Source organism: Mustelus asterias, chromosome 17, assembly GCF_964213995.1.
Source record: "Mustelus asterias chromosome 17, sMusAst1.hap1.1, whole genome shotgun sequence".
NCBI classification, from domain to species: domain Eukaryota; kingdom Metazoa; phylum Chordata; class Chondrichthyes; order Carcharhiniformes; family Triakidae; genus Mustelus; species Mustelus asterias.
In genome coordinates, this window is record NC_135817.1 from 18,234,141 (window position 1) to 18,261,115 (window position 26,975).

Consider the following 26,975-nt stretch of genomic DNA (forward strand, 5'->3'; position numbering starts at 1 on the left):
ATTCCCGGGGAAGTCTCTGTTCCCCTTCTTAAACAATGGGACAACATTCGCTAACCTCCAATCTTCTGGTACTATACCAGAGGCCAACGACGACCTGAAGATCAGAGCCAGAGGCTCTGCAATCACTTCTCTTGCCTCCCAGAGAATCCTTGGATAAATCCCATCCGGACCAGGGGATTTATCTATTTTCAGACCCTCCAGAATATCCTGCACATCCTCCTTATCAACTGTAATACTGTCTATTCTACTCCCTTGCAACCCAGTGTCCTCCTCAGCTATATTCATGTCCCCTTGCGTGAACACCGAAGAGAAATATTGGTTCAATGCTTCACCAATCTCCTCCGGTTCCACACATAACTTCCCTCTGCCATCTATAACTGGCCCTAAACTTGCCCTAACCAACCTTCTGTTCTTGACATACCTATAGAACGCCTTAGGATTCTCTTTAACCCTATCCGCCAAAGTCTTCTCATGTCCCCTTTTAGCCCTTCTAAGCTCGCTCTTCAACTCCCTCTTAGCCAATCTAAAGCTTTCTAGTGCACTATCCGAGTGCTCACGTCTCATCCGAACATAAGCCTCCTTTTTCTTTTTAACCAACAAAGAAACTTTTTTGGTGCACCACGGTTCCCTAGCCCTACCAATTCCTCCTTGCCTGACAGGGACATACCTATCACAGACTCGCAGTAGCTGCTCCTTGAAAAAACTCCACATGTCGGACGTTCCCAGTCCCTGTAATCTCCTAGTCCAACCTATGTTTCCTAATTCTCTCCTAATAGCCTCATAATTACCCTTCCCCCAGCTAAAACCACTGGCCCGAGGTTCATGCCTATCCCTTTCCATCACTAAGGTGAACGTAACCGAATTGTGGTCACTATCACCAAAATGCACACCAACTTCCAAGTCTAGCACCTGGTCTGGCTCATTTCCCAGCACCAGATCCAATATAGCCTCACCTCTAGTTGGCCTGTCTACATACTGAGTCAAAAAACCTTCCTGCACGCTTTGAACAAAAACTGACCCCTCTAACGAGCTAGAGCTATAACAATTCCAGTCAATATTAGTCAAGTTAAAATCCCCCATAACAATTGCCCTATTACTTTCACTCCTAAGCAGGATTGACTCCGCAATCCTTTCCTCAACCTCTCTAGAACTTTTAGGAGGTCTATAAAAGACTCCCAACAGGGTGACCTCTCCTCTCCTATTTCTAATCTCCGCCCATACTACCTCAACAGATAAGTCCTCATCAAACCTCCTCTCTGACACTGTGATACAATCTCTGACCAATAATGCTACCCCTCCCCCTCTTCTACCTCCTTCCCTACTTCGACTAAAACATTTGAACCCCGGGACCTGCAGCATCCATTCCTGCCCCTGCTCTATCCATGTCTCTGAAATAGCCACAACATCGAAGTCCCAGGTACTGATCCACGCTGCAAGTTCACCCACTTTATTGCGAATACTCCTGGCATTGAAGTATACACATTTCAAACCCTGCTCCACCCCACCTCTGCAATGCCGTGCATTGCAGTCCCCATCCATGCATCCCTCACTTTCAGCCCCACTACTCAGGATCCCTCCCCCCCCCCGAATCAGTTTAAACCTCCCTGCATGGCCTTAGCAAATTTACCCCCCAGGATATTGGTCCCCTTCTGATTAAGGTGTAGACCATCCTTCTCATAGAGGTCACACCTTCCCCAGTACGAGCCCCAATTGCTTAAGTACCTGAACCCCTCCCTCCTGCACCATCCCCTCAGCCATGAATTCAAACCTTCCCTCTCCTTATTCCTCTCTAAACTATCCCGTGGTACAGGCAAGAGTCCAGAGATAACCACTCTGTCAGTCTTGGCCTTTAGTTTCCACCCCAACTCCATAAATCCCTGCCTAATATCCCCTTCCCCTATCCTCCCTATGTCGTGTGTCCCCACATGTACAATAACTTGTGGTTTATCTCCCTCCCCCCTAAGAGTCCTGAATACCCTGTCAGACACATCCCGGACCCCAGCCCCTGGTAGGCAACACACCAACCCTGAGTCCCTACCTTTAGTTCCGACCCTCCTATCTGTCCCCTTAATTGTGGAGTCCCCAATCACAAGGCCCAGTCTTTTACAGCCCCTAACCACCTGAGCTTTCTCACTCGGCTCACCCCCAGAGATCTGCTCTCTATGCTCAGTTGATTCCTCCTCAACTGTAGCCTCCAGCACCGAAAACCTATTATGGAGGGGAACCGCCCCAGGGGATTGTCTTCCCGATTGCTTCTTACCCCTCCTCCTGGCATTGACCCAAGCCTCATTTCTAGGAGTTACTATTTCTCTATAACTCCTATCAACTTCCACCTCCGCCTCCCGAATTATGCGGAGTTCCTCTACCTCCCCCTCCAGCTCCTTTACACGCTCCTCCAGAAGCTGCAATCTAATGCACTTCTTACAACTAAAATCTCCTGAAACACTACTGGATTTCCTCACCACATACATCCCACAGGAGATGCAGCATACTGCCTGAACTGCCATCCCTGAAGCCATTACCAGCAAGAAAAAAAGAAAACAAAAAACTTCCCCACACTTCCCCAACTGTCACTCTCCACTGCAGCCCGAGCAGCACTCCCTCACTGAGACACCAACTGTCACACTCTACTGCAGCCCGAGCAGCACTCCCTCACTGAGACAGCAACTGTCACACTCTACTGCAGCCCGAGCAGCACTCCCACAGTGAGACACCAACTGTCACACTCTACTGCAGCCCGAGCAGCACTCCCTCACGAGTGCTATTTGGGTGAGAATGTACAAGGCATGATCAATAAGTTTGCAGATGACACTAAAATAGGTGGTATTGTCGACAGTGAGGAAGGTTATCAAAAATTGCAGCAGGATCTTGATCAGCTGGGAAAGTGGGCTGAGAAATGGCAAATGGATGAGTGTGAGGTGTTGCATTTTGGAAAGTCAAATTAAGGTAGGACTTTCACGGTAAACGGTAGGACTTTAGGGAGTATTGTGGAACAGAGCGACCTTGGAGTTCAGGTACATGGTTCTTTAAAGGTAGAGTCACAGGCAGATAGGACAGTGAAGGCGGCTTTTGGCATGCTGGCCTTCATGGTTCAGGACACTGAGTACAGAAGTTGGGAAGTTATGTTGCAGTTGTACAGGATATTGGTGAGGATGCATCTGGAGTATTGTGTTCAGTCTTGGTCATCTTGCTATAGGAAAGATGTTATTAAACTCATCCCAAAGAGCAGAAAACATGCTAAGGGGAGGACGAGTCATCCATGGCTGACAAGGGAAGTCAAGGACAGCATAAAAGCAAAAGAAAAAGCAGACTTAGTGGCAAGGTTAATGGGGAGCCAGATGGTTGGGAAGCCTTTGAAAGCAAGCAGAGGACAACTAAAAAAGCAATAAGGCGGGAGAAGATGAAATATGGGTGTAAGCTAACGAGTAATATGAAAGATAGGAAGAATTGTTTTCAATATATAAAAGCCATTGGACCACTGGAAAATGAGGCTGGAGAAGTAATAATAGGAAACAAAGCAATGGCAGAGGAACTGAATAGTTACTTTGCATCAGTCTTCACGGTGCAAGACACCAGTGGGATGCCAGAACTCCAGGGAAGTCAGGGGGCGCAGGTGAGTGTAGGAGACTAAGGAGAAGGTTCTGGGGAAACTGAAAGGTCTGAAGGTGGATAAATCACCTGAACCATAGAGTCATAGAGGTTTACAGCATGGAAACAGGCCCTTTGTCCCAACTTGTCCATGCTATCCTTTTTCTGTAACTGTCTAAATGCTTTTTAAAAGACAAAATTGTATCCACCTCTACTACTACCTCTGGCAGCTTGTTCCAGATACTCACCACCCTCTGTGTTAAAAAGTGCCCCTCTGGACACTTTTGTATCTCTCCCCTCTCACCTTAAACCTATGCCCTCTAGTTTTAGACTCCCCTACCTTTGCGAAAAGATATTGACTATCTAGCTGGCCTGTGCCCCTCATTATTTTATAGACCTCTATAAGATCACCCCCCAGCCTTCTATGCTCCAGAGAAAAAAGTCCCAGTCTATCCAGTTTCTCCTTATAACTCAAACCATCAAGTCCGGGTAGCATCCTAGTAAATCTTTTCTGCACTCTTTCTCGTTTAATAATATCCTTTCTATAATAGGATGACCAGACCTGTACACAATATTCCAAGTGTGGCCTTACCAATGTCTTGTACAACTTCAACAAGATGTCCCAACTCTTGGACCAGATGGGCTTCACCCAGGGTTCTAAAAGAGATAGCTGAGGAAATTGTGGATGCATTGGTGGTGATCTTTCAGGAATCACTGGAGGCAGGGAGGATACCAGAGGACTGGAAAGCAGCTAATGTAACACCGCTGTTTAAGAAGGGAGGGGGGCAGCAGACAGAAAATTATAGGCCAGTTAGCCTGACTTCGGTCATTGGCAAGATTTTAGAGTCCATTATTAAAGGTGAGATCGCAGAGTACTTAGAATGCATGATAAAGTAGGACTAAGTCAGCACGGCTTCGTCAAGGGGAGGTCATGTCTGACAAATCTGTTAAAGTTCTTTGAGGAGGTAACAAGGAAGTTAGATAAAGGAGAGCCAGTGGACGTGATTTATTTAGATTTCCGGAAGACCTTTGACAAGGTGCCACATAGAAGATTGTTAAATAAGTTAAGTGCCCATGATATTAAGTGTAAGATCCTGCCATGGATAGAGGATTGGCTGACTGGCAGAAGGCAGAGAGTGGGGATAAAGGGAACAAAGAACAAAGAACAATACAGCACAGGAACAGGCCCTTCGGCCCTCCAAGCCCGCGCCGCTCCCTGATCCAAACTAGACCATTCTTTTGTATCCCTCCATTCCCACTCCATTCATGTGGCTATCTAGATAAGTCTGAAACGTTCCCAGTGTGTCCGCCTCCACCACCTTGCCCGGCGGCACATTCCAAGCCCCCACCACCCTCTGTGTAAAATACGTCCTTCTGATATCAGTGTTAAACCTCCCCCTCCCTCACCTTGAACCTATGACCCCTCGTGAACGTCACCACCGACCTGGGAAAAAGTTTCCCACCGTTCACCCTATCTATGTTTTTCATAATTTTATACACCTCTATTAGGTCACCCCTCATCCTCCATCTTTCCAGTGAGAACAACCCCAGTTTACCCAATCTCTCCTCATAACTAAGCCCTTCCATACCAGGGGTCTTTTTCAGACTAGTGGTGTGCCTTAGGGGTCAGTGCTGGGACCACAACTTTTCACAATCTGCATTAATGATTTGGAGGAAGGAACTGAAGGCACTGTTGCTAAGTTTGCAGATGATACAAAGATATGTAGAGGGACAGGTCGTATTGAGGAAGCAGGGGGGCTGCAGAAGGACTTGGACAGGTTAGGCGAGTGGGCAAAGAAGTGGCAGATGGAATACAATGTGGAGAAGTGTGAGGTTATGTACTTTGAAAGGAGGAATGGAGGCATAGACTATTTGCTTTAGGGAAAATGCTCAGGAAATCAGAAACACAAAGGGACTTGGGAGTCATTGTTCAAGGTTCTCTTAAGGTTAACGTGCAGGTTCAGTCAGCAATTAGGAAATGCAATGTTAGCATTCATGTCAAGAAGGCTAGAATACAAGAGCAGGGATGTGCTTCTGAGGCTGTATAAGGCTCTGGTCAGATCCCATTTGGAGCATTGTGAGCAGTTTTGGGCCCCATAGCTATCGAAGGATGTGCTGGCCTTGGAAAGGGGTAAGAAGTCTCACAACACCAGGTTAAAGTCCAACATGTTTATTTGGTAGCAAATACCATAAGCTTTCGGAGCACTGCTCCTTCGTCAGATGGAGTGGCAATCTGCTCTCAAACAGTGCAAACAGACAGAATCAAGTTGCAGAATACTGATTAGAATGCGAATCCTACAGCCAGCCAGGTCTTAAATGTACAGACAATGTGGGTGGAGGGAACATTAAACACAGGTTAAAGAGATGTGTATTGTCTCCAGACAGAACAGCTAGTGAGATTCTGCAAGTCCAGGAGGCAAGCTGTGGGGGTCACTGATAATGTGACATAAATCCAACATCCCGGTTTAGGCCGTCCTCATGTGTGCGGAACTTGGCTATCAGTTTCTGCTCAGCGACTCTGCGCTGTCGTGTGTTGTGAAGGCCGCCTTGGAGAACGCTTACCTGAAGATCCAAGGCTGAATGCCCGTGACTGCTGAAGTGCTCCCCCACAGGAAGAGAACAGTCTTGCCTGGTGATTGTCGAGCGGTGTTCATTCATCCGTTGTCGTAGCGTCTGCATGGTTTCCCCAATGTACCATGCCTCGGGATATCCTTTCCTGCAGCGTATCAGGTAGACAACGTTGGCCGAGTTGCAAGAGTAGGTACCGTGTACCTGGTAGATGGTGTTCTCAGGTGAGATGATGGCATCCGTGTTGATGATCCGGCACGTCTTGCAGAGGTTGCTGTGGCAGGGGTGTGTGGTGTCGTGGTCACTGTTCTCCTGAAGGCTGGGTAGTTTGCTGCGGACAATGCTCTGTTTGAGGTTGCGTGGTTGTTTGAAGGCAAGAAGTGGGGGTGTGGGGATAGCCTTGGCGAGATGTTCGTCTTCATCAATGACATGTTGAAGGCTCCGGAGGAGATGCCGTAGCTTCTCCGCTCCGGGGAAGTACTGGACGACGAAGGGTACTCTGTCCACCGTGTCCCGTGTTTGTCTTCTGAGGAGGTCGGTGCGGTTTTTCGCTGTGGCGCGTCGGAACTGTTGATCGATGACATAGGTAAGAGAAGGGACGGGGATTTAAAGCAGGAATTTCTGGAGCTGGGCTGGAAGCTGAGAGCCAAGACGAAACATGTGGTCATCTCTGGTACGTTGCCGGTACCACGTGATAGCGAGTTGAGGAACAGGGAGAGAGTGCAGTTAAATATGTGGTTGCAGGGATGGTGTAGGAGGGAGGGTTTCAGATACGTGGATAATTGGAACACGTTCTGGGGAAGGTGGGACCTGTACAAACAGGACGGGGTGCACCTGAACCAGAGGGGCACCAATATCCTGGGAGGGAAATTTGTTACGGCTCTTCAGGGGGGTTTAAACTAATTTGTCAGGGGAGTGGGAAAGGGAGTTGTAGTCCAGAAGTCAGTGAGGGTGGTGAGGTATTGGGGAAGGTATCAGGGTCAAGGGTGGGTACTGGTAGACAGGAAGGTGGGTTGAAGTGTGTCTACTTCAATGCAAGGAGCATCCGGAACAAGGTAGATGAACTTGGGGCGTGGATTGGTACTTGGGACTACGATGTTGTGGCCATTACGGAGACGTGGGTAGAACAAGGACAGGAATGGTTGGTGGACGTTCCGGGGTATAGATGTTTCACTAAGTGTAGGGAAGCTGGTAAAAGAGGTGGAGGAGTGGCATTGTTAATCAAGGATAGTTTAACGGCTGCGGAAAGGCACTTCGTGGGGGATCTGCACACTGAGGTAATATGGGCTGAAGTTAGAAATAGGAAAGGAGCGGTCACGTTGCTAGGAGTTTACTATAGGCCCCCAAATAGTAATAGAGATGTGGAGGAAGAAATTGCTAAGCAGATTATGGATATGTGTGGGGGTCACAGGGTAGTTGTCATGGGGGACTTTAACTTTCCAAATATTGATTGGAACCTTTGTAGGTCAAATAGTTTGGATGGGGCAGTTTTTGTGCAGTGTGTGCGGGAGGGTTTCCTGACACAATATGTGGATGGGCCGACTAGAGGTGAGGCCACATTGGATTTGGTACTGGGAAATGAACCGGGCCAAGTGTTAGATTTGGTTGTGGGAGAGCAATTTGGAGATAGTGACCACAATTCGGTGTCTTTTGTTATTGCAATGGAGAGGGATAGGGCCGTACGGCAGGGCAAGGTTTACAATTGGGGGAGGGGTAATTATGATGCGATTAGGCAAGAATTAGGGGGCATAAGTTGGGAACAGAAACTGTCAGAGAAAGGAACTAATGAAAAGTGGAACTTTTTCAAGGAACAAATACTGGATGTCCTTGATAGGTATGTTCCTGTCAGGCAGGGAGGAAATGGCCGAGTGAGGGAACCATGGTTCACGAAAGAGGTGGAATGTCTTGTGAAAAGGAAGAGGGAAGCTTATGTAGGGATGAGGAAACAAGGTTCAGATGGCTCGATTGAGGGTTACAAGTTAGCAAGGAATGAGCTGAAAAAGGGGCTTAGGAGAGCTAGGAGGGGACATGAGAAGTCCTTGGCGGGTTGGATCAAGGAAAACCCCAAGGCTTTTTACTCTTATGTGAGGAATAAAAGAATGACCAGGGTGAGGTTAGGGCCGGTCAAGGACAGTAGTGGGAACTTGTGTATGGAGTCAGTAGAGATAGGCGAGGTGATGAATGAATACTTTTCTTCAGTGTTCACCAAGGAGAGGGGCCATGTTTTTGAGGAAGAGAAGGTGTTACAGGCTAATAGGCTGGAGGAAATGGATGTTCGGAGGGAGGATGTCTTGGCAGTTTTGAATAAACTGAAGGTCGATAAGTCCCCTGGGCCTGATGAAATGTATCCTAGGATTCTGTGGGAGGCAAGGGATGAGATTGCAGAGCCTTTGGCGTTGATCTTTGGGTCCTCGCTGTCCACGGGGATGGTGCCAGAGGACTGGAGAATGGCGAATGTTGTTCCTCTGTTTAATAAAGGGAATAGAAATGACCCTGGTAATTATAGACCGGTTAGTCTTACTTCGGTGGTTGGTAAATTGATGGAAAGGGTCCTTAGGGATGGGATTTACGACCATTTAGAAAGATGCGGATTAATCCGAGATAGTCAGCACGGATTCGTGAAGGGCAAGTCGTGCCTCACAAATTTGATAGAATTTTTTGAGGAGGTAACTAAGTGTGTTGATGAAGGTAGGGCAGTTGATGTCATATACATGGATTTTAGTAAGGCGTTTGATAAGGTCCCCCATGGTCGGCTTATGATGAAAGCGAGGAGGTGTGGGATAGAGGGAAAGTTGGCCGATTGGATAGGTAACTGGCTGTCTGACCGAAGACAGAGGGTGGTGGTCGATGGAAAATTTTCGGATTGGAGGCAGGTTGCTAGCGGTGTGCCGCAGGGATCAGTGCTTGGTCTTCTGCTCTTTGTGATTTTTATTAATGACTTAGAGGAGGGGGCTGAAGGGTGGATCAGTAAATTTGCTGATGACACCAAGATTGGTGGAGTAGTGGATGAGGTGGAGGGCTGTTGTAGGCTGCAAAGAGACATAGATAGGATGCAAAACTGGGCTGAAAAATGGCAAATGGAGTTTAACCCTGATAAATGTGAGGTGATTCATTTTGGTAGGACAAATTTAAATGTGGATTACAGGGTCAAAGGTAGGGTTCTGAAGACTGTGGAGGAACAGAGAGATCTTGGGGTCCATATCCACAGATCTCTAAAGGTTGCCACTCAAGTGGATAGGGCTGTGAAGAAGGCCTATAGTGTGTTAGCTTTTATTAACAGGGGGTTGGAGTTTAAGAGCCGTGGGGTTATGCTGCAACTGTACAGGACCTTGGTGAGACCACATTTGGAATATTGTGTGCAGTTCTGGTCACCTCACTATAAGAAGGATGTGGAAGCGCTGGAAAGAGTGCAGAGGAGATTTACCAGGATGCTGCCTGGTTTGGAGGGTAGGTCATATGAGGAAAGGTTGAGGGAGCTAGGGCTGTTCTCTCTGGAGCGGAGGAGGCTGAGGGGAGACTTAATAGAGGTGTATAAAATGATGAAGGGGATAGATAGAGTGAACGTTCAAAGACTATTTCCTCGGGTGGATGGAGCATACAAGGGGGCATAACTGTAGGGTTCGTGGTGGGAGATACAGGACGGATATCAGAGGTAGGTTCTTTACGCAGAGAGTGGTTGGGGTGTGGAATGGACTGCCTGCAGTGATAGTGGAGTCAGACACTTTAGGAACATTTAAGCGGTTATTGGATAGGCACATGGAGCACACCAGCATGACAGGGAGTGGGATAGCTTGATCTCGGTTTCAGATAAAGCTCGGCACAACATCGTGGGCCGAAGGGCCTGTTCTGTGCTGTACTGTTCTATGTTCTTTGAGCGCCATATCCTGTTCTTATGAGGGCATCTTTCAGCGTCTGGAGGTGTCTGTTGCGATCCTCCTCATCCGAGCAACTGCCGTCAACTGCCAGTTTCCAGATGCAATTTTACAACTCATCCGCTTCATCCTGGACCACAACCAGTTCTTCATCCAGACACACGGAACAGCCATGGGGACCAAATTCGCACCTCAATATGCCAACATCTTCATGCACAGGTTCGAATCAGACCTCTTCACCGCACAGGACCTTCAACCGATGCTATACACTAGGTACATCGATGACATTTTCTTCCTTTGGACTCATGGTGAGCAATCACTGAAACAACTATATGATGACATCAACAAGTTCCATCCCACCATCAGACTCACCATGGACTACTCTCCGGAATCGGTTGCATTCTTGGACACACGCATCTCCATTAAGGACGGTCACCTCAGCACCTCACTGTACCGCAAGCCCACGGATAACCTCATGATGCTCCACTTCTCCAGCTTCCACCCTAAACACGTTAAAGAAGCCATCCCCTACGGACAAGCCCTCCGAATACACAGGATCTGCTCGGATGAGGAGGATCGCAACAGACACCTCCAGACGCTGAAAGATGCCCTCATAAGAACAGATATGGCGCTCGACTCATCGATCAACAGTTCCGACGCGCCACAGCGAAAAACCGCACCGATCTCCTCAGAAGGCAAACACGGGACACAGTGGACAGAGTACCCTTCGTCGTCCAGTACTTCCCCGGAGCGGAGAAGCTACGGCATCTCCTCCGGAGCCTTCAACATATCATTGATGAAGACGAACATCTCGCCAAGGCCATCCCCACACCCCCACTTCTTGCCTTCAAACAACCACACAACCTCAAACAGAGCATTGTCCGCAGCAAACTACCCAGCCTTCAGGAGAACAGTGACCACGACACCACACAACCCTGCCACAGCAACCTCTGCAAGACGTGCCGGATCATCAACACGGATGCCATCTTCTCACATGAGAACACCATCTACCAGGTACACGGTACCTACTCTTGCAACTCGGCCAACGTTGTCTACCTGATACGCTGCAGGAAAGGATGTCCCGAGGCATGGTACATTGGGGAAACCATGCAGACGCTACGACAACGGATGAATGAACACCGCTCGACAAACACCAGGCAAGACTGTTCTCTTCCTGTGGGGGAGCACTTCAGCAGTCACGGGCATTCAGCCTTGGATCTTCAGGTGAGCGTTCTCCACGGCGACCTTCACGACACACGACAGCGCAGAGTCGCTGAGCAGAAACTGATAGCCAAGTTCCGCACACATGAGGACGGCCTAAACCGGGATGTTGGATTTATGTCACATTATTTATGTGACATAAATTTATGTCACATTAACTGTCACCGCTCTGTGTTCCCACTCTTTAAACTGTCACCGCTCTGTGTTCCTGCTTTTTAACCTGTCACCGCTCTGTGTTCCCACTCTTTAAACTGTCACCGCTCTGTGTTCCCACTCTTTAAACTGTCACCGCTCTGTGTTCCCACTCTTTAAACTGTCACCGCTCTGTGTTCCCACTCTTTAAACTGTCACCGCTCTGTGTTCCTGCTTTTTAACCTGTCACCGCTCTGTGTTCCCACTCTTTAAACTGTCACCGCTCTGTGTTCCTGCTTTTTAAACTGTCACCGCTCTATGTTCCCACTCTTTAAACTGTCACCGCTCTGTGTTCCTGCTTTTTAAACTGTCGCCGCTCCGTGTTCCCACTCTTTAAACTGTCACCGCTCTGTGTTCCTGCTTTTTAAACTGTCACCGCTCTATGTTCCCACTCTTTAAACTGTCACCGCTCTGTGTTCCCACTCTTTAAACTGTCACCGCTCTGTGTTCCTGCTTTTTAAACTGTCACCGCTCTATGTTCCCACTCTTTAAACTGTCACCGCTCTGTGTTCCTGCTTTTTAAACTGTCGCCGCTCCGTGTTCCCACTCTTTCAACTGTCGCCGCTCTGTGTTCCCACTCTTTAAACTATCACCGCTCTGTGTTCCTGCTTTTTAAACTGTCACCGCTCTGTGTTCCTGCTTTTTAAATTGTCGCCACTCTGTGTTCCCACTCTTTAAACTGTCACCGCTCTTTATTCCTGCTTTTTAAACTGTCACCGCTCTGTGTTCCCACTCTTTAAACTGTCACCGCTCTTTATTCCTGCTTTTTAAACTGTCACCGCTCTGTGTTCCCACTCTTTAAATTGTCACCGCTCTTTATTCCTGCTTTTTAAATTGTCGCCACTCTGTGTTCCCACTCTTTAAACTGTCACCGCTCTTTATTCCTGCTTTTTAAACTGTCACCGCTCTGTGTTCCTGCTTTTTAAACTGTCACCGCTCTTTATTCCTGCTTTTTAAATTGTCGCCACTCTGTGTTCCCACTCTTTAAACTGTCACCGCTCTGTGTTCCCACTCTTTAAACTGTCACCGCTCTTTATTCCTGCTTTTTAAATTGTCGCCACTCTGTGTTCCCACTCTTTAAACTGTCACCGCTCTTTATTCCTGCTTTTTAAATTGTCGCCACTCTGTGTTCCCACTCTTTAAACTGTCACCGCTCTTTATTCCTGCTTTTTAAATTGTCGCCACTCTGTGTTCCCACTCTTTAAACTGTCACCGCTCTTTATTCCTGCTTTTTAAACTGTCACTGCTCTGTGTTCCTGCTTTTTAAACTGTCACCGCTCTGTGTTCCTGCTTTTGAAACTGTCACCGCTCTGTGTTCCTGCTTTTTAAACTTCTTCCCCAGTGCACTCTGAGGAAGGGGAAAAAGGGTTCAGTGTTCCATTGGAGCAATTCTTTTTCTTTGTAGCAGTAAGTTATATGGAGGGGATGGAAGTGAAGGCAGTGCAATGTACTTCCTGCAGAATGTTTGAGGTGAGGGACACCGTCAGTGTCCCTGCTGATTACACCTGTGGGAGGTGCACCCACCTGCAGCTCCTCCAAGACCGCGTTAGGGAGCTGGAGTTGGATGAGCTTAGGGTCATCAGGGAGGCAGAGAGGGCCATAGACACAAGCTTCAGGGATATAGTTGCTCCAGGGAATGAAAATAGATGGGTGACAGTGAGAGGGGCTGGGAGGAAGCAGTCGGTGCGGGGATCCCCTGTGGTCGTTCCCCTTAGCAACAAGTATTCCACTTTGGATACAGGTGAGGGGGACGACCTACCAGTGGTAAGCCGCAGTGACCAGATCGCCAGCGCTGAGTCCGTCCCTGTGGCTCAGAAGGGAAAGGGGGAGAGCGGTAGAGCTATAGTTATTGGGGACTCGTTTGTTAGAGGGATTGATAGGAGGTTCTGTGGCAACAAGAGAGACTCACGGATGGTATGTTGCCTCCCGGATGCCAGGGTCCGTGACATCTCCGACCGTGTCTTCAGGATTCTAAAGGCGGAGGAGGAACAGTCACAAGTCGGCACCAAAGACATAGGTAAGAGAGGGGACGGGGATTTAAAACAGGAATTCAGGGAGCTAGGGTGGAAGCTGAGAGCCAGGACAAAACAGGTTGTCATCTCTGGTATGTTGCCAGTGCCACGGGATAGCGAGTTGAGGAACAGGGAGAGAGTGCAGTTAAACACATGGATGCAGGGATGGTGTAGGAGGGAGGGTTTCAGCTATGTGGATAATTGGAACACTTTCTGGGGAAGGTGGGACCTGTACCAACAGGACGGGGTGCACCTGAACCAGAGGGGCACCAATATCCTGGGAGGGAAATTTGCTGCAGCTCTTCGGGGGGGGTTTAAACTAATTTGTCAGGGAGATGGGAAAAGGAGTTGTATTCCAGAGGTCAGTGAGTGTAGTGAGGTACTGGGAAGGGTATCATGGTCAAAGGCTCTTATTCGAGGAATTAAGGGCTATGGGGAGAGAGCGGGTAAATGGAGTTGAAATCAACCATGATTGAATGGTGGAGTGGACTCGATGGGCCGAATGGCCTTACTTCCGCTCCTATGTCTTATGGTCTTATGGTCTTATGGTCTTAAGGTGGGTACCAGCAGACAAGAAGGTGGGTTGAAGTGTGTCTACTTCAATGCAAGGAGCATCCGAAATAAGGTAGGTGAACTTGGGGCGTGGATTGGCACTTGGGACTACGATGTTATGGCCATTACGGAGACATGGGTAGAACAAGGACAGGAATGGTGTTGGAAGTTCCGGGGTATAGACGTTTCAGTAAGTGTAGGGTAGCTGGTAAAAGAGGTGGAGGAGTGGCACTGTTAATCAAGGAGTGTGTAACGGCTGCAGAAAGGCATTTCAAAGGGGATCTGCCTACAGAGGTAATATGGGCTGAGGTTAGGAATAGGAAAGGAGCGGTCACGTTGTTAGGAGTTTACTATAGGCCCCCAAATAGTAAGAGAGATGTGGAGGAAGAAATTGCTAAGCAGATTATGGATAGGTGTAGAGGTCACAGGGTAGTTGTCATGGGGGACTTTAACTTACCAAATATTGATTGGAGCCTTTATAGGTCGAATAGTTCGGATGGGGCAGTTTTTGTGCAGTGTGTGCAGGAGGGGTTCCTGACACAATATGTGGATAAGCCGACAAGAGGTGGGGCCACATTGGATTTGGTAGTGGGAAATGAACTGGGCCAAGTGTTGGATTTGGTTGTGGGAGAGCACTTTGGAGGTAGTGACAACAATTCGGTGTCTTTTGTTATTGCAATGGAGAGGGAGAGGGCCATGCGGCAGGGCATAGTTTACAATTGGGGGAGAGGTAATTATGATGCAATCAGGCGGGAATTAGGAAGCATAGGATGGGAACAAAAATTGTCAGGCAAAGGCACTAATGAAAAGTGGAACTTTTTCAAGGAACAAATACTGCGTGTCCTTGATAGGTATGTCCCTGCCAGGCAGAGAGGAAATGGCCGAGTGAGGGAACCATGGTTCACAAAAGAGGTGGAATGTCTTGTCAAGAGGAAGAAGGAAGCGTATGTAAGGTTGAGAAAACAAGGTTCAGTTGGCTCGATGGAGGGTTACAAGTTAGCAAGAAATGAGCTGAAAAAGGGGCTTAGGAGAGCTAGGAGGGGGCATGGGAAGTCCTTGGCGGGTCGGATCAAGGAAAACCCCAAGGCTTTTTACTCTTAGGTGAGGAATAAAAGAATGACCAGGGTGAGGTTGGGGCCGGTCAAGGACGGCAGTGGGAATTTGTGCATGGAGTCAGAAGAGATAGAACATAGAACATAGAACATTACAGCGCAGAACAGGCCCTTCGGCCCACGATGTTGCACCGACCAGTTAAAAAAAAACTGTGACCCTCCAACCTAAACCAATTTCTTTTCGTCCATGAACCTATCTACGGATCTCTTAAACGCCCCCAAACTAGGCGCATTTACTACTGATGCTGGCAGGGCATTCCAATCCCTCACCACCCTCTGGGTAAAGAACCTACCCCTGACATCGGTTCTATAACTACCCCCCCTCAATTTAAAGCCATGCCCCCTCGTGCTGGATTTCTCCATCAGAGGAAAAAGGCTATCACTATCCACCCTATCTAAACCTCTAATCATCTTATATGTTTCAATAAGATCCCCTCTTAGCCGCCGCCTTTCCAGCGAAAACAATCCCAAATCCCTCAGCCTCTCCTCATAGGATCTCCCCTCCATACCAGGCAACATCCTGGTAAACCTCCTCTGCACCCTCTCCAAAGCCTCCACATCCTTCCTGTAATGTGGGGACCAGAACTGCACACAGTACTCCAAGTGCGGCCGCACCAGAGTTGTGTACAGTTGCAACATAACGCTACGACTCCTAAATTCAATCCCCCTACCAATAAACGCCAAGACACCATATGCCTTCTTAACAACCTTATCTACTTGATTCCCAACTTTCAGGGATCTATGCACACATACACCTAGATCCCTCTGCTCCTCCACACTATTCAAAGTCCTCCCGTTAGCCCTATACTCAACACATCTGTTATTCCTACCAAAGTGAATTACCTCACACTTCTCCGCATTAAACTCCATCCGCCACCTCTCGGCCCAACTTTGCAACCTGTCTAAGTCTTCCTGCAAACTACGACACCCTTCCTCACTGTCTACCACACCACCGACTTTGGTGTCATCAGCAAATTTGCTAATCCACCCAACTATACCCTCATCCAGATCATTAATAAATATTACAAACAGCAGTGGCCCCAAAACAGATCCCTGAGGTACACCACTTGTAACCGCACTCCATGATGAATATTTACTATCAACCACCACCCTCTGTTTCCTATCCGCTAGCCAATTCCTGATCCAATTTCCTAGATCACCCCCAATCCCATACATCTGCATTTTCTGCAGAAGCCTACCATGGTGAACCTTATCAAACGCCTTACTAAAATCCATATATACCACGTCCACTGCCTTGCCCCCATCCACCTCCTTGGTCACTTTCTCAAAAAACTCAATAAGGTTAGTAAGGCACGACCTACCTGCCACAAAACCATGCTGACTATCACCTATCAATTCATTACTCTCCAAATAACTATAAATCCTATCCCTTATAATTTTTTCCAACATCTTGCCGACAACAGAAGTGAGACTCACCGGTCTATAATTCCCGGGGAAGTCTCTGTTCCCCTTCTTAAACAATGGGACAACATTCGCTAACCTCCAATCTTCTGGTACTATACCAGAGGCCAACGACGACCTGAAGATCAGAGCCAGAGGCTCTGCAATCACTTCTCTTGCCTCCCAGAGAATCCTTGGATAAATCCCATCCGGACCAGGGGATTTATCTATTTTCAGACCCTCCAGAATATCCTGCACATCCTCCTTATCAACTGTAATACTGTCTATTCTACTCCCTTGCAACCCAGTGTCCTCCTCAGCTATATTCATGTCCCCTTGCGTGAACACCGAAGAGAAATATTGGTTCAATGCTTCACCAATCTCCTCCGGTTCCACACATAACTTCCCTCTGCCATCTATAACTGGCCCTAAACTTGCCCTAACCAACCTTCTGTTCTTGACATACCTATAGAACGCCTTAGGATTCTCTTTAACCCTATCCGCCAAAGTCTTCTCATGTCCCCTTTTAGCCCTTCTAAGCTCGCTCTTCAACTCCCTCTTAGCCAATCTAAAGCTTTCTAGTGCACTACCCGAGTGCTCACGTCTCATCCGAACATAAGCCTCCTTTTTCTTTTTAACCAACAAAGAAACTTTTTTGGTGCACCACGGTTCCCTAGCCCTACCAATTCCTCCTTGCCTGACAGGGACATACCTATCACAGACTCGCAGTAGCTGCTCCTTGAAAAAACTCCACATGTCGGACGTTCCCAGTCCCTGTAATCTCCTAGTCCAACCTATGTTTCCTAATTCTCTCCTAATAGCCTCATAATTACCCTTCCCCCAGCTAAAACCACTGGCCCGAGGTTCATGCCTATCCCTTTCCATCACTAAGGTGAACGTAACCGAATTGTGGTCACTATCACCAAAATGCACACCAACTTCCAAGTCTAGCACCTGGTCTGGCTCATTTCCCAGCACCAGATCCAATATAGCCTCACCTCTAGTTGATAGGAGAGGTGATGAATGAATACTTTTCTTCAGTGTTCACCAAGGAGAGGGGCCATGTTTTTGAGGAAGAGAGGGTGTCACAGGCTGATAGGCTGGAGGAAGTAGATGTTTGGAGGGAAGATGTGTTAGCAATTTTGAAGAAACTGAAAGTTGATAAATCCCCTGGGCCTGATGAAATATATCCTAGGAGTCTTTGGGAGGCAAGGGATGAGATAGCAGAGCCTTTGGCATTGATCTTTGCGTCCTCACTGTCCACGGGGGTGGTGATAGAGGACTGGAGAGTGGCGAATGTGGTTCCTCTGTTTAAGAAAGGGAATAGAAATGACCCTGGTAATTACAGGCCGGTTAGTCTTACTTCGGTGGTCGGTAAGTTGATGGAAAAGGTCCTCAGGGATAGGATTTACGACCATTTAGAAAGATGCAGCTTAATCCGGGATAGTCAGCACGGATTTGTGAAGGGCAAGTCTTGCCTTACAAATTTGATAGAATTTTTTGAGGAGGTAACTAAGTATGTAGATGAAGGTAGTGCAGTTGATGTCATATACATGGATTTTAGTAAGGCGTTTGATAAAGTCCCCCATGGTCGGCTTATGAAGAAAGTAAGGATGTGTGGGATAGAGGGAAGTTTGGCCGATTGGATAGGTAACTGGCTATCTAACAGAAGACAGAGGGTGGTGGTGGATGGAAAATTTTCAGACTGGAAACCGGTTACCAGCGGAGTGCCACAGGGATCAGTGCTTGGTCCTCTGCTATTTGTCATTTTTATAAATGACTTGGAGGAGGGGGCTGAAGGGTGGATCAGTAAATTTGCTGATGACACCAAGATTGGTGGAGTAATGGATGAGGTGGAGGGCTGTTGTAGGCTGCAAAGAGATATAGATAGGATGCAGAGCTGGGCTGAAAAATGGCAAATGGAGTTTAACCCTGACAAATGCGAGGTGATTCATTTTGGTAGGACAAATTTAAATGTGGATTACAGGGTCAAAGGTAGGGTTCTGAAGAATGTGGAGGAACAGAGAGATCATGGGGTTCATATCCATAGATCTCTGAAGGTTGCCACTCAAGTGGATAGAGCCATGAAGAAGGCCTATAGTGTGTTGGCGTTCATTAACGGGGGTATGAGTTTAAGAGCCGTGGGGTTATGCTGCAACTGTACATGACCTTGGTGAGACCACATTTGGAATATTGTGTGCAGTTCTGGTCACCTCACTACAAGAAGGATGTGGAGACACTGGAAAGAGTGCAAAGGAGATTTACCAGGATGCTGCCTGGTTTGGAGGGTAGGTCTTATGAGGAAAGGTTGAGGGAACTTGGGCTTTTCTCTTTGGAGCGGAGGAGGTTGAGAGGAGACTTGATAGAGGTTTATAAGATGATGAGGGGGATAGATAGAGTGAACATTCAAAGACTATTTCCTCGGGTGAATGGAGTGGTAACGAGGTGGCATAACTATAGGGTTTATGGTGGGAGATATAGGAAGGATGTCCGAGGTAGGGTTTTTACTCAGAGAGTGGTTGGGGTGTGGAATGGACTGCCTGCAGGGATAGTGCAGTCAGAAACTTTAGGAACATTTAAGAAGCTATTGGATAGGCACATGGAGTACTTCGGGATGATAGGGAGGAAATAGCTTGATTTGGGTTTCAGACAAAGCTCGGCACAACATCGTGGGCCGAAGGGCCTGGTCTGTGCTGTACTGTTCTATGTTCTATCAGTAACCCCCACAGCTTGCCTCCTGGACTTGCAGAATCTCACTAGCTGTTCTGTCTGGAGACAATACACATCTCTTTAACCTGTGTTTAATGTTCCCTCCACCCACATTGTCTGTACATTTAAGACCTGGCTGGCTGTAGGATTCGCATTCTAATCAGTATTCTGCAACTTGATTCTGTCTGTTTGCACTGTTTGAGAGCAGATTTCCACTCCATCTGACGAAGGAGCAGTGCTCCGAAAGCTTATGGTATTTGCTACCAAATAAACGTGTTGGACTTTAACCTGGTGTTGTGGGACTTCTTACTGTGTTCACCCCAGTCCAACGCCGGCATCTCCACATCTTGGAAAGGGTCCAGAGGAGGTTCACAAGAATGATCCCTGGAATGAAGAGCTTGTCATATGAGGAACAGTTGAGGACTCTGGGTCTGTACTCGCTGGAGTTTAGAAGGATGAGGGGGGATCTTATTGAAACTTACAGAATACAGCGAGGCCTGGATAGAGTGGACATGGAGAGGATGTTTCCACTAGTAGGAAAAACTAGAACCAGAGGGCACAACCTCAGGCTAAAGGGACGATCCTTTAGAACAGAGATGAGGAGGAATTTCTTCAGCCAGAGAGTGGTGAATCTTTGGAACTCTTTGCCGTAGAAGGCTGTGGAGACCAGGTCATTGAGTGTCTTTAAGAGCGATAGATAGGCTCTTGATTAATAAGGGGATCAGGGGTTATGGGGAAAAGGCAGGAGAACGGGATGAGAAAAATGTCAGCCATGATTGAATGGCAGAGCTGACGCGATAGGCCGAGTGGCCTAATTCTGCTCCTATGTCTTATGGTCTGAACTGGAGAAAGTGCAGAAGAGATTTACAAGGATGTTGCCAGGACTCAAGGAACTGAGTTATATGGAGAGATTGGACAGGCTAGGACTTTTTTCTTTGGAGTGTAGAAGACTGATGGGTGATCTTATAGAGGTGTATAAGACCATGACAGACATGGATAGGGTGAATGCACTCAGTCTTTTTCCCAGAGTTGGGAATCGAGAACTAGAGGGCATAGGTTTAAGTTAAGAGGGGAAAGAATTTATGGGAACCTGAGGACCAACTTTTTTTTTTACACAGAGGGTGGTACATGTGTGGAATGATTCTGGAGGGAGTGGTTGAGGCAGGGACATTGACAACATATAAAAGGCATTTGGACTGATACATGGATAGGAAAGGTTTAGAGGGATATGGGCCAAATGCAGGCTAATGGGGTTAGCTTAGATGGGCTTTTTGGTCGGCATGGACCAGTTTGGGCCTAAGGGCCTGTCTCCATTCCATAGATTCTATGTATGTACACATATTGCATCTGTTTCAGCTAAACAAAATAAATGACAGTCAAATTTCAACAGTTAAGTGTCAGTCATCATCATTCTCCGTGGCAACATCTCTACCAATCAGAGTCAACATGCCAACAAATCAGCACTCTCATCTCATTCAGTTTAAATTTGTTGTCTTCCCTTGGATTGGTATTGTGAAATGCTCTGAGTGCAAGATGTAAAGCTTCAACAAATAATGTCTCCTTTTTCCAGCAATACGCAAGTCCTGTATCACTAAACAATGTTAAACCCATTGATCTTGCAGGTAGGAACTTGGTTTGAAATGTTGATGACGATTGTGCTAGTAGTGAGCCTGAGCAATGAGAAAAGAACATTTAAACACTGCAAACACATTCCCTTTAAGTTTTGAGGCAAAGTCTCAATTTCAACACTTTCATTCTCTTTGTGTCTCTGCAGAGGGAGGAGAGAATCAAATCACCAGCTGGGGAGGGAGACAGATCCAGGATGGCTCCACAGAAATGATGACTCCCTGCTCGTCCTCTGTGTGATAGGTGGGAGGTTGTCATGCCAACAGATGGGAAAAGGAGACCCGGTGGCCAGACAAAAGCCCTCTGGATAGAAGTCGCATTAGAGGTCAGCAGTCATGGGGCCATCCCTAAAATCATCCCTGTAATTCTGGAAAAAGCTCAATGACCCCCTGAGATTTCTCACCTGATGAAGGAGCAGTGCTCCGAAAGCTCATACCAAATAAACCTGTTGGACTTCAACCTGGTGTTGTGAGATTTCTTACTGAGCCCACCCAGTCCAACGCCGTCATCTCTACATCATGGCTACCACGACTCTGCAAACCACCGGCTCAAAGTGGAGAGGATCTCCAAGAAGGTAGCGCACTCACCTGATGACAGAGCAGTGCTCTGAAAGCTCGTGATACCAAATAAACCTGTTGGACTTTAACCTGGTGCTGTGAGACTTCTTACTCGGGTATTCAGGGAGTGGGTGGAGGTGAATGAGATGGAACAGGCCTTTGGTATTCAGAGAATGGCTGGAGGTGAATGAGCCCGGCCGGGTGGTCGATGTTTCAGTAGGGGAGCAGTTCGGGAACAGTGACCACAATTCAGTAAGCTTTAAGGTACTGATGAATAAAGATAAGTGTTGTCCTCAAGTTAAGGTGCTAAATTGGGGGAAGGCTAATTACAACAATATTAGGCAGGAACTGAAGAATGTAGATTGGGGGCAGATGTTTGAGGGCAAATCAACATCTGGCATGTGGGAGGCTTTCAAGTGTAAGTTGGTAGGGATTCAGGACCGGCACATTCCTGTAAGGATGAAGGATAAGTGTGGCAAGTTTTGGGAACCTTGGATAACGAGAGATATTGTGAGCCGAGTCAAAGAGAAAAAGGAAGCATTTGTTAAAGCTAGGAGGCTGGGAACACACGAAGCAAGTGTGGAATACAAGGAAAGTAGAAAGAAACTTAAGCAAGGAGTAAGGAGGGTTAAAAGGGGTAATGAAAAAGCATTGGCCAGCAGGATTAAGGAAAATCCCAAGGCTTTTTATACATATGTAAAGAGCAAGAGGGTAGCCAGGGAGAGGGTTGGCCCACTCAAGGACAAGAGAGGGAATCTATGCGTGGAGCCAGAGGAAATGGGCGAGGTATTAAATGAGTACTTTGCGCCAGTATTCACCAAAGAGAGGGACTTGGTGGATGATGAGACTGGGAAAGGATGTGTAGATAGTTTGAGTCATGTTGAGATCAAAAAGGAGGTGGTATTGGGGTTCTTGAGAAACATTAAGGTAGACAAGTCCCCAGGGCCTGATGGGATATACCCCAGAATACAGAGAGGCAAGGGAGGAAATTGCTGGGGCCTTGAGAGAAATCTTTGTATCTTCACTGGTTACAGGGGAGGTCACGATGTGGAGATGCCGGCGTTGGACTGGGGTAAACACAGCAAGAAGTCTCACAACACCAGGTTAAAGTCCAACAGGTTTATTTGGTAGCAAAAGCCACTAGCTTTCGGAGCGCTGCTCCTTCATCAGGTAAGTGGGAGTTCTGTTCACAAACAGGACATATAAAGACACAAACTCAATTTACAAAATAGAAACATAGAAAAACTACAGCACAAAACAGGCCCTTCGGCCCACAAGTTGTGCCGAACACATCCCTACCTTCTAGACCTACCTATAACCCTCCATCCTATTAAGCTCCATGTACTCATCCAGGAGTCTCTTAAAAGACCCCATTGAGTTCGCCTCCACCACCACTGACGGCAGTCGATTCCACTCGCTCACCACCCTCTGTGTGAAAAACTTACCCCTGACATCTCCCCTGTACCTACCCCCCAGCACCTTAAACCTGTGTCCTCTCGTAGCAGACATTTCCACCCTGGGAAAAAGCCTCTGAGAGTCCACCCGATCTATGCCTCTCAACATTTTATACACCTCTATTAGAACATAGAACATAGAAGGCCACAGCACAAACAGGCCCTTCGGCCCACAAGTTGCGCCGATCACATCCCCACCTCTAGGCCTATCTATAGCCCTCAATCCCATTAAATCCCATGTACTCATCCAGAAGTCTCTTAAAAGACCCCAACGAGTTTGCCTCCACCACCACCGACGTCAGCCGATTCCACTCACCCACCACCCTCTGAGTGAAAAACTTACCCCTGACATCTCCTCTGTACCTACCCCCCAGCACCTTAAACCTGTGTCCTCTCGTAGCAACCATTTCAGCCCTTGGAAATAGCCTCTGAGAGTCTACCCTATCCAGACCTCTCAACATCTTGTAAACCTCTATCAGGTCACCTCTCATCCTTCGTCTCTCCAGGGAGAAGAGACCAAGCTCCCTCAACCTATCCTCATAAGGCATGCCCCCCAATCCAGGCAACATCCTTGTAAATCTCCTCTGCACCCTTTCAATGGCTTCAACATCTTTCCTGTAATGAGGTGACCAGAACTGCGCGCAGTACTCCAAGTGGGGTCTAACCAGGGTCCTATAAAGCTGCAGCATTATCTCCCGACTCCTAAACTCAATCCCTCGATTAATGAAGGCCAGTACGCCTTCTTGACCGCATCCTCCACCTGCGAGGCTGATTTAAGAGTCCTATGGACCCGGACCCCAAGGTCCTTCTGATCCTCTACACTGCTAAGAATGGTACCCTTCATATTATACTGCTGCTTCATCCCATTGGATCTGCCAAAATGGATCACCACACACTTATCCGGGTTGAAGTCCATCTGCCACTTCTCCGCCCAGTCTTGCATTCTATCTATGTCTCGCTGCAACTTCTGACATCCCTCCAAACTATCCACAACACCACCTACCTTGGTGTCGTCAGCAAACTTACCAACCCATCCCTCCACTTCCTCATCCAGGTCATTTATGAAAATGACAAACAGCAAGGGTCCCAGAACAGATCCCTGGGGCACTCCACTGGTCACTGACCTCCATGCAGAGAAAGACCCCTCCACAGCCACTCTCTGCCTTCTGCAGGCAAGCCAGTTCTGGATCCACAAGGCAACAGCCCCTTGGATCCCATGCCCTCTCACTTTCTCAAGAAGTCTTGCATGGGGGACCTTATCGAACGCCTTGCTGAAGTCCATATAGACCACATCCACCGCTCTTCCTTCGTCAATGTGTTTGGTCACATTTTCAAAGAACTCAACCAGGCTCGTAAGGCACGACCTGCCCTTGACAAAGCCGTGCTGACTACTTTCGATCATACTAAACTTCTCTAGATGATCATAAATCCTGTCTCTCAGGATCCTCTCCATCAACCTACCAACCACTGAGGTTAGACTCACCGGTCGGTAATTTCCCGGGCTGTCCCTGTTCCCTTTCTTGAATATAGGGACCACATCTGCAATCCTCCAATCCTCCGGAACCTCTTCCGTCTCCATCGACGATGCAAAGATCATCGCCAAAGGCTCCGCAATCTCCTCCCTCGCCTCCCACAGTAACCTGGGGTACATCCCATCCGGTCCCGGCGACTTACCAACCTTGATGCCATTCAATAGTTCCAACACATCCTCTTTCTTTATGTCCACATGCTCGATCCTTTCTGTCCACCGCAAACCAGCAGTACAACCACCCAGATCCCTTTCCACCGTGAATACCGAGGTAAAGTATTCATTAAGCAGCTCCGCCATTTCAACGGTTCCGCACAAACTTTTCCCCCTTCACCTTTTAAGGGTCCTATGCCTTCACATCTCATCCTTTTACTCTTGACATATTTGTAGAAAGCCTTGGGATTCTCCTTAATCTTACCCGCCAAGGCCTTCTCATGACCCCTTCTCGCTCTCCTAATTTCCTTCTTAAGCTCCTTCCTACATCCCGTATACTCCTCTAAATCCTTAACACCTCCTAGCTCTCTGAACCTTCTGTACGCCTCTCTTTTCTTATTCACCAGGTTCATCACAACCTTCGTGCACCACGGTTCCCATACCCTACCAACACCCCCCTGTCTCATCGGAACGTTGTCATGCAGAGCTCCAGACAAACATTCCTTGAAAATCCTCCACTTTCCTTCGGTACTTTTCCCCAAGAATGCCTCCTTCCAATTTACCCGTCTAATTTCCTCCCTGATGACACTGTATTTCCCTTTACTCCAGAGAAACACTTTCCTAGCCTGCCTGATCCTATCTCTTTCCAATGCTATCGTGAAGGAGATAGAATTATGATCGCTATCCCCAAGATGCTCACCCACCGAGAGATCCTCCACCTGTCCAGGTTCATTAGCTAGCACCAGATCAAGTACAGCCTCTCCTCTAGTAGGCTTATCCACATACTGTGTCAGGAAACTCTCCTGGACACACCTAACAAACTCCTCTCCATCCAAACCCCTAGCCCTAGGGATATTCCAATCTATGTTTGGGAAATTAAAATCTCCCATCACGACAACTCTGTTATTCCTACATCTCTCCAGGATCTGTTTCCCCATCTGCTCCTCAACATCTCTGTTACTATTGGGCGGCCTATAGAAAACACCCAGCAACGTTACCGACCCCTTCCTGTTCCTAACCTCCACCCACAGAGACTCCGTAGTCAATCCCTCCACGGCGTCCACCTTCTCTACAGCCGTGACACTATCCCTGATCAACAGTGCCACTCCCCCCCCTCTCTTGCCTCCCTCCCTGTCCTTCCTGAAACATCTAAAACCCGGCACCTGAAGCACCCAGTCCTGTCCCTGAGACATCCAAGTCTCCGTAATGGCCACCACATCACAATTCGAAGCAGCAATCCACGCTCTAAGCTCATCCACTTTATTCACTATTAGGTCTCCTCTCATCCTTCGTCTCTCCAAGGAGAAAAGACCGAGCTCCCTCAGCCTATCCTCATAAGGCATGCCACTCAATCCAGGCAACATCCTTGTAAATCTCCTCTGCACCCTTTCAATCTTTTCCACATCCTTCCGATAGTGAGGCGACCAGAACTGAGCACAGTACTCCAAGTGGGGTCTGACGAGGGTCTTATATAGCTGCATCATTATCCCCGGACTCCTAAACTCAATCCCTCGATTGATAAAGGCCAGCACACCATACGCCTTCTTAACCACCTCCTCCACCTGCGGGGCCCATTTTAGAGTCCTATGGACCCGGACCCCAAGGTCCTTCTGATCCTCTACAGTACTAAGAGTCTTTCCCTTTATATTGTACTCCTTCATCACATTTGACCTACCAAAATGGACCACGATGCATTTATCTGGGTTGAAGTTCATCTGCCACTTCTCCGCCCAGTCTTGCATCCTATCTATGTCCCTCTGTAACTTCTGACATCCCTCCAGACTATCCACAACCCCACCAACCTTCGTGTCGTCGGCAAACTTACCAACCCATCCCTCCACTTCCTCATCCAGGTCATTTATGAAAATAATGGTTGGAATGCGAGTCTTTACAGGTAATCAAGTCTTAAAGGTACAGACAATGTCAGTGGAGAGAGGGTTAAGTACAGGTTAAAGAGATGTGTATTGTCTCTTTCTGGCTGGAGGTCTGTGACCAGTGGTGTTCCGCAGGGCTCTGTACTGGGACCTCTGCTATTTGTGATATATATAAATGATTTGGAAGAAGGTGTAACTGGTGTTATCAGCAAGTTTGCGGATGACACGAAGATGGCTGGACTTGCGGATAGCGATGAGCATTGTCGGGCAATACAGAAAGATATAGATAGGCTGGAAAATTGGGCGGAGAGGTGGCAGATGGAATTTAATCCGGATAAATGCAAAGTGATGCATTTTGGAAGAAATAATGTAGGGAGGAGTTATACAATAAATGGCAGGGCCATCAAGATTATAGGAACACAGAGGGACCTAGGTGTGCTAGTCCACAAATCCTTGAAGGTGGCAACACAGGTGGAGGAGGTGTTGAAGAAGGCATGGTATGCTTGCCTTTATAGGACGGGGTATAGAGTATAAAAGCTGGAGTCTGATGATGCAG

At 47.7% G+C, this 26,975-nt stretch overlaps 1 protein-coding gene across 1 annotated transcript in view; it reads right to left on the minus strand.

Moving 5' to 3' along the window:
• Positions 1-26,975, minus strand: part of LOC144506365 (coagulation factor VII-like) — a 163,197-nt gene that overhangs the window by 58,270 nt on the left and 77,952 nt on the right. The gene's annotated exons all lie outside the window — the stretch shown is intronic.